Below are 7,344 nucleotides of genomic sequence, written 5' to 3'. Positions count from 1 at the left end.
TCTATGATGCAAAATGATTTGGTCAGAAAAGGAAGCTCTGTATTTTTTTCACAAAGGCTAGAGTAGGTCCAGTCTGGGATTTAGAATAGGCCCAAACCTTGGGTTTCATATGTCTACCAGTGAGTTACCCACACTGGGTTCTGCATCAAATAGCAATATATCAAATAAATTGCTCACTTAAAGTGTTTATAAGTGCATATTGATAGCACATCATGTAAAAACAACTTGTTAAACTATAAGATTTAACATACCACAAAGCAGTGACGTCTCCCTGTCAGCAAACCTCATGCTAGCCACTTCCTTCTGATGTGTTTTGTGCTATTGGGAGTTTCATCAGAGAAGGTGTGGCTACAATAAGTCACATCCCTTTTTATACCCAAATCATTGCCTACAAACCCATTCCAGGGTTCTATTAGCCCCTCTTTTTATTAAAACATGTAAGTGCATTTTATTAAAACTCATATCCATACATATTCCAGGGTTTCTAACTTTATTTAGCCAAATACCCTGCTCCTATAATCATTTCCAAAGCTACAAATGGGATCTTCGAAAGATATAAGGCCATTACCGAAAATAAAGGAAAAAAAATATAAAAGTATAGGATGGCTGGCATTTTCTGTCAATTGAACGCATGCTAGCTGCTTCTTAAAATCTCATATTCAAAGGCATATCCATGTGACATTTAATGTAACGGCTTCTTCAGTTTTTACTAGTGGCGTGCCTAAAGCTTTGTGAGCTGCTGTACAGTATGAATGAGTGCACTGGAGCCGGCTACCCGCTGAGTTTCTGTAATCATGAGCTAATCTAGGGCAGGAAAAGGAATGAAAGATGGACTACTGAACTTCCACATACTGTAAAACAAATTCTGACAAATAACATTGCTTGTGCAAGCCATGCCTAATGACCAGCACATGCTGAGCCTATGTAATTACCTGCTGATGAGTATCTACATATGCATGACTCAGAAATAGCCCCCAGAACATGCTGTGTTTTTTTAATCATAATCAGCCATTGCCCATAAATAAAGATATAAAGGTGCTCACCAGCCTCAGTTCATGTATTTTAATCCTAATCTGCTGCTGGGCCTCATGGAATGAGCTTGGTATAATGACCTCCACGTGTGAGATGTTATTAGATCTGCTGCTGGCACTCAGTATATAAGCTTCAATTAGCTATAAATACCTTATATTTAATATAATGTAACTACCACTAATTCACAGGTAGTATGTTAATGCTACAGGCTTTTGAGGAGAGAGCTGTGTGTCTCTGGCACAGGAAAACAAAGAGACAACAAATCTTTTGACAGTGCAGCGTTTCTGTGAGTGCTTATGGCTGTATTTACATAGATCTTTCTGATAAAGCTTACTTAGTCTTTACCTTTCTTTCTCCTTTAAAACCAGACATCGTATTGGTTGCCATTAGTTACCTAACCTGGGTGAAATTAGTGCTGTTTATTACATATAGGGGATATGGTATAAGGCTCATTTGTACAGAGACCTGCAGCTCCGTTCACTAATACACCACTGACTGGCTGCCTGGTAACGTGCGGCCTGAACAGGCATGGGTTAAGCACGCAAGCAAGTCTTTTCTCATGTTTGCCATCAAATCAATGGAAAAATCTCAAGGGATCCATTTATCATGCAGTGTAAAAAGCTGTGTAAAATTAATGGTGAATTTATCAAGGTGTGTTTTATTTTACCTCAGATTTGACGCCATAATGTTACATCACTTCATACCTTGTGTATGTAAGCTCCAGCAGAAGTGGCTCTAAGAAAAAAGCAGAAAAAAATGACTAGTTTTTTTATGCAGTAAAGCTTGGCCATGTGTGGTGAATTTTGTTGTAATAAAACTGCCTAAATGTAGGCATAAACAATACATATATAACAGGTATCCCTGCTAAGTTATTTTACGCAATCCACCAACAAACAAGAACGCTCACATCCTTTAGATTTCTTAATAAGAAGAAATAATTAAAAAATAAATAAATGTGTAAATTACAGGCAGAGAAACCTTATCTTTATGGTGTTCCTAATGATCACAACAAATTGCCTGTCAGCCTGCCTTACTTCTACTTCTACACAAAGCATTGACTGCTGTACTCTATATTATACAGTAATGTGCTTGTTTATCCTGTCAGTGCTGCTCTGCTAGGCTCCTTACATAATGTAGATAATGTCAGCAGTCGCATCTCAATTTTAATGTAATGTTTCCTACGCCTATTGTCATAAGCAGCTACACAAATAACTAGCATTTATTTATTATAGTTCAGTGTACAATGACAGCTATAGGTTACGGCTGCACCAAATCTAGAGTTCAGTTTGAGATTCAGCTTCAGCCGGACATTTTTTTTTTTTTTGGACAAATCCAAACGCTGACGTGAGTTTATTTCAGTTGTGCTCAGATTTAAATATGAGAAGTTGGGTTTGAATTATAGATAGATAGATTCATAGCATCCTGCTAAATGTGTTCATTTCTGATTTGCTAGCCAAACCAACTGACGGTGTGTATTTCTAGCCTGAGCAATACTGAGTAGCAATATGCATGAAATAGATAAGTAATACATACATTTTAAAGGGAAAGTAGTCTAAATGCAGTCTAAAAAGTACTATGGATAGAATTTATATTTTAAATAATGGATTTTTTGTACCTGCAGTGAGGTTCAGCTACTTTATAACAGTAATGATACAGGCTGTCAACATCATTTGCAAGAATTATTGTATCACCTTATTGTATCTTGCTAGGCCATCTTTTTAAGTGTCAGTGACACTGCACATGTTCAGTATGCTCTTAGCTGCTGAGAAGCTAAGCTCAAGTGCAGTTAGATGATTAATTGTTAATCCTCTTGCCTGACTATATATGGTGAGTTAGTCCCTAAGCTCAGGCAGGAAGCCCAAAGCTTCTGTTGTGAATCAGTAGAAAAGAAGACATCTTCAGATACACAGATCTTCACTGCTCAAGGGCTGTGGTTGCCTTGGAGTATTTTATAAACCTACAATATAAAGGGCCATTTACGACCACAAGTGCTAGTGAGATCACACTAAAATGGGTGCAAATGTCGTGTGTTTCATTCATAAAAGGTACTTGCATCAAAAGATGTTCTATGCACTTCCACCTTATCTGCAGAACAGTGCACAAGTGTGCCTATTGTTGATAGTGGTAATTTCGGGGTCCCCGCAGCAGGTTGTGTCAAAAGACAATTCTAGGGGGGGTTGGTAGTACAAATGGCATGAGTTGCGTCCAAGAATTGCACTTTGCACACTGCACTGCCTTACATAATTAGCTTTGTATGTATGTCTCCTGTGCCCCAATACACTGGTATTCATGCAGCACTTTTTAAAGGAGACATTTCATATCAACTTCATATTCAGTTATATGATTCATCTTTCTTCAATCTATGGAATCTTGCAGAAAAAAAACGATTTGAATGCATTTTACCTCTGTAGGGGTTTACCAAAAACGGGCCCTTAGGACAGGAACCCCTAGGACAGACCACAGGGTGGTGCTGGGAAACAGGGACACTGGGATGACTGGGTTGTCCATAGTTAATAGGGTGTACAATTGTAGTTCGGGTTATGGCCACAGGGTGGTGCATAGGCCCATATAAGGGAAGCAGCAGGTGCTGTGAGGGGGGAGTCCAGGGACTGCTCCAGTAATGGAGAGAGTGTCCCGGGCACAGTTCTGATATAGGAGTTTTGTAATAGATCGCTCTAGGAGTGATATGTAGAGTAGTCGAGGTTAGAACGGGCGGACATGGCCCCTCCAGGAGTAGTAAGCGAGGTTAAGACCTCCCGGCAGTACATCAGCCGGAGTGCAGGGAACTAAGTGGCTAGGGAAGGTGTACCAAGGCACCACTAGTCCAGGAGGCCGGATCTGAGGATGCCCAGTGAGAGTACCGGTGTGGGTCCCTGTGGGGTAACGTCCTAGCGTGAGTACCGGGGGAACTCTATGGTAGAGTGTCTTGCCGTGAGTACCGGGGAGAGCCCCTAGATGGGAACACATGTCGGGAGTACCGTTGGGTAGGCCAACAGGAGATGGTACTCAATGAGACGTATGGAGATATGCCCTGCACTGTATACTATGGTTAAGCTGCTCCTGGAGAGGTGTCCGTCCAATAAACCGTCTCAGTTGCTTCATTCATATACCCGTGTGGTGAGATCTATTAGTCCGGAGGGGCACATCAACCTATGAAGTCCCAGGGGGTAGGAAATAAATCCATACCACTATCCCTGGGTGGAGGCACGCCATTGCTGGGAAACGCCTGTCCCCCATAATAAGCGGGGCTCAGGGCTCCTGTAGCGCCAAAGCAAGTAAAGCAGTAGTACCACAGTATCTGCACAGGTGGGCTACATTTGGAGGCACTGCTGAGATGAGAGCAGGAACCGTTTAGCAGACCGGGCTCTAAAGGAACTGAGGCCTAGTGTGTCTGTGAAACCCTTTTCCCGACCGGGCTAGATTTGGGCCACCCTGATCCGCATCCCCAAGGGGGAATTGGCGCCAAAGAGGAGCAAGGCAGCTCCTGCCAATAGGATTGCAGGCAGGTAGGCGCCAAAGAGAGAGCCGGGGGAGACACGTGAAATAGGGGCGTACCAGAGGGTGACGCGCCTTTGATTTACCTATTGACCGCCCCGTGAGGCCGGCCGGCCAATAAGAAGCCTTAGAAAGGGCGCCAGTGAGCCAGGGAGTGACGATGCGACCTGACGTCACGGGGGCCATTTTGGATCAGTTCCAAGTACTACACAGCGTGAGCAGGGTGTGCGACTGGCTGCTGTATGATACCATGGAGACACCTGTGCCAAAAGTGTGCGGTAGCGCGGGCCTTGAGTCCCTACCGGTGCAGCTTACTTACCAGCTAGCTTATGACGGCGGCGTTCGCTATGTGTGGCTCGGGTCCTTTGCTGAACAGACCACTACAAGAGGGGAGCCCCAGATGGTCCCGCTATGTGATGAGTGCGGAGAGGAAGCATCCATCAAACCCATGCGGGGAGTTTTCAGTTAAAGGGAGCAGCACCCACAGTTGGGGTGTACTCTCAAGGAGAGACTCACTTTCCCAAAGAAGGAACTGTTGGAGGTGGAAAGGAAACCCACACCGCAGCCAGCCGGATGGCCTGGAGTGAGGACTGCTCCAGTTGATTCCCATAGGGGAGCTGAGAAAGTTAGCCCAGGAGGGCTCCAGTTTGCAAGTTACCACAATCAGTGGATGTGCAGGCCCAAGTGTGAAATGTCTAAGGGACAGAGACTCTTGTGGGGACTTTCACAAAGACTTTGGAGGGTGGGAATGTTGTTATGTCTCACTTTTCCTTTTCAGTCATCCATTGTACCCTGGCAGTCTCCTGGAGGAGCTGTGAAGCGTGATGTGAAAACAACATGGTAAATGTATTATATTTAGTAGAATGTGTGTCAGCCAGGAGGTGACAATTTTCTTGTAGGGGGAGAATGTAGGGGTTTACCAAAAACGGGCCCTTAGGACAGGAACCCCTAGGACAGACCACAGGGTGGTGCTGGGAAACAGGGACACTGGGATGACTGGGTTGTCCATAGTTAATAGGGTGTACAATTGTAGTTCGGGTTATGGCCACAGGGTGGTGCATAGGCCCATATAAGGGAAGCAGCAGGTGCTGTGAGGGGGGAGTCCAGGGACTGCTCCAGTAATGGAGAGAGTGTCCCGGGCACAGTTCTGATATAGGAGTTTTGTAATAGATCGCTCTAGGAGTGATATGTAGAGTAGTCGAGGTTAGAACGGGCGGACATGGCCCCTCCAGGAGTAGTAAGCGAGGTTAAGACCTCCCGGCAGTACATCAGCCGGAGTGCAGGGAACTAAGTGGCTAGGGAAGGTGTACCAAGGCACCACTAGTCCAGGAGGCCGGATCTGAGGATGCCCAGTGAGAGTACCGGTGTGGGTCCCTGTGGGGTAACGTCCTAGCGTGAGTACCGGGGGAACTCTATGGTAGAGTGTCTTGCCGTGAGTACCGGGGAGAGCCCCTAGATGGGAACACATGTCGGGAGTACCGTTGGGTAGGCCAACAGGAGATGGTACTCAATGAGATGTATGGAGATATGCCCTGCACTGTATACTATGGTTAAGCTGCTCCTGGAGAGGTGTCCGTCCAATAAACCGTCTCAGTTGCTTCATTCATATACCCGTGTGGTGAGATCTATTAGTCCGGAGGGGCACATCAACCTATGAAGTCCCAGGGGGTAGGAAATAAATCCATACCACTATCCCTGGGTGGAGGCACGCCATTGCTGGGAAACGCCTGTCCCCCATAATAAGCGGGGCTCAGGGCTCCTGTAGCGCCAAAGCAAGTAAAGCAGTAGTACCACAGTATCTGCACAGGTGGGCTACACCTCCTAAAATCGTTTTTATATCAGAGCTGCAGAAAGATCTTCACTCCTCTGAAGCTAAACTGAAATGAGAGATGGGAGTGTCTCTTGATTCTCCCACAGGAAATGGTCACAGCACTGACTGACAGGCTGAACTCTACTGTAACAGGGAAACCCCTCCCTCCTCCCTGCCTGTGTATCTGTTACCAGTCTGCACATAGCTGTCCTGTGCTGCTGTCTGATCTTTACTTTTGGAGTTGTAAAAAAAAACTCTCATAGCAATTGCAGAGTATAATACTGATGGGCAGGGACACTGTAGGATTGGGTGCAGGGAGTTGTTGCAGGAGAAAATGCCAAAAATACCCAGTTTAGGTGTCAAAGTACAAGTTGCAGGGAGTTGCATGTATAAAAAAATCTCTCATAGCAATTGCAGAGTATAATACTGATGGGCAGGGACACTGTAGGATTAGATGCAGGGAGTTGATGCAGGAGAAAATGCCAAAAATACCCAGTTTAGGTGTCAAAGTACAAGTTGCAGGGAGTTGCATGTAAAAAAAAACTCTCATAGCAATTGCAGAACATAATACTGAAAATACACTTTATTTTATTCAATTTTACAGTATTAGCTGCATTTTAAGATAAAGTTAAAAATTATGGTATATGTCTCCTTTAATAAAAAGCTGAGACACCTGACTTATTTCTTCCATTATACCTCTCTCTAGAAACTGCTAAAGCAAGCAAGGGAATAATTTAACAATAAGTGCTATTGCCTCTCTTGTGTGAGCCTATACATAATCGTTTTCAGACTGTTCAGAATGATCTTCTACCACTAAGACCTTTGACAAACAGTGGTTTCATCTATTGGTGAGGGTACGTCCTTAAAAATAGATTGACAGTGGACTGTAGAATGACTAAATACATGCATAAATACAAGCAGCCGGCTACCTAATTTGCCACATCACTTATGTTTTACACCACCAGCCAATTAGTATCCCCAGCCTGATAGCATTGGAACTTCTGGGG

This window comes from Xenopus tropicalis, chromosome 8 (assembly GCF_000004195.4).
Source record: "Xenopus tropicalis strain Nigerian chromosome 8, UCB_Xtro_10.0, whole genome shotgun sequence".
Taxonomy (NCBI): domain Eukaryota; kingdom Metazoa; phylum Chordata; class Amphibia; order Anura; family Pipidae; genus Xenopus; species Xenopus tropicalis.
Note: the sequence above shows the minus strand (reverse complement) of the source record.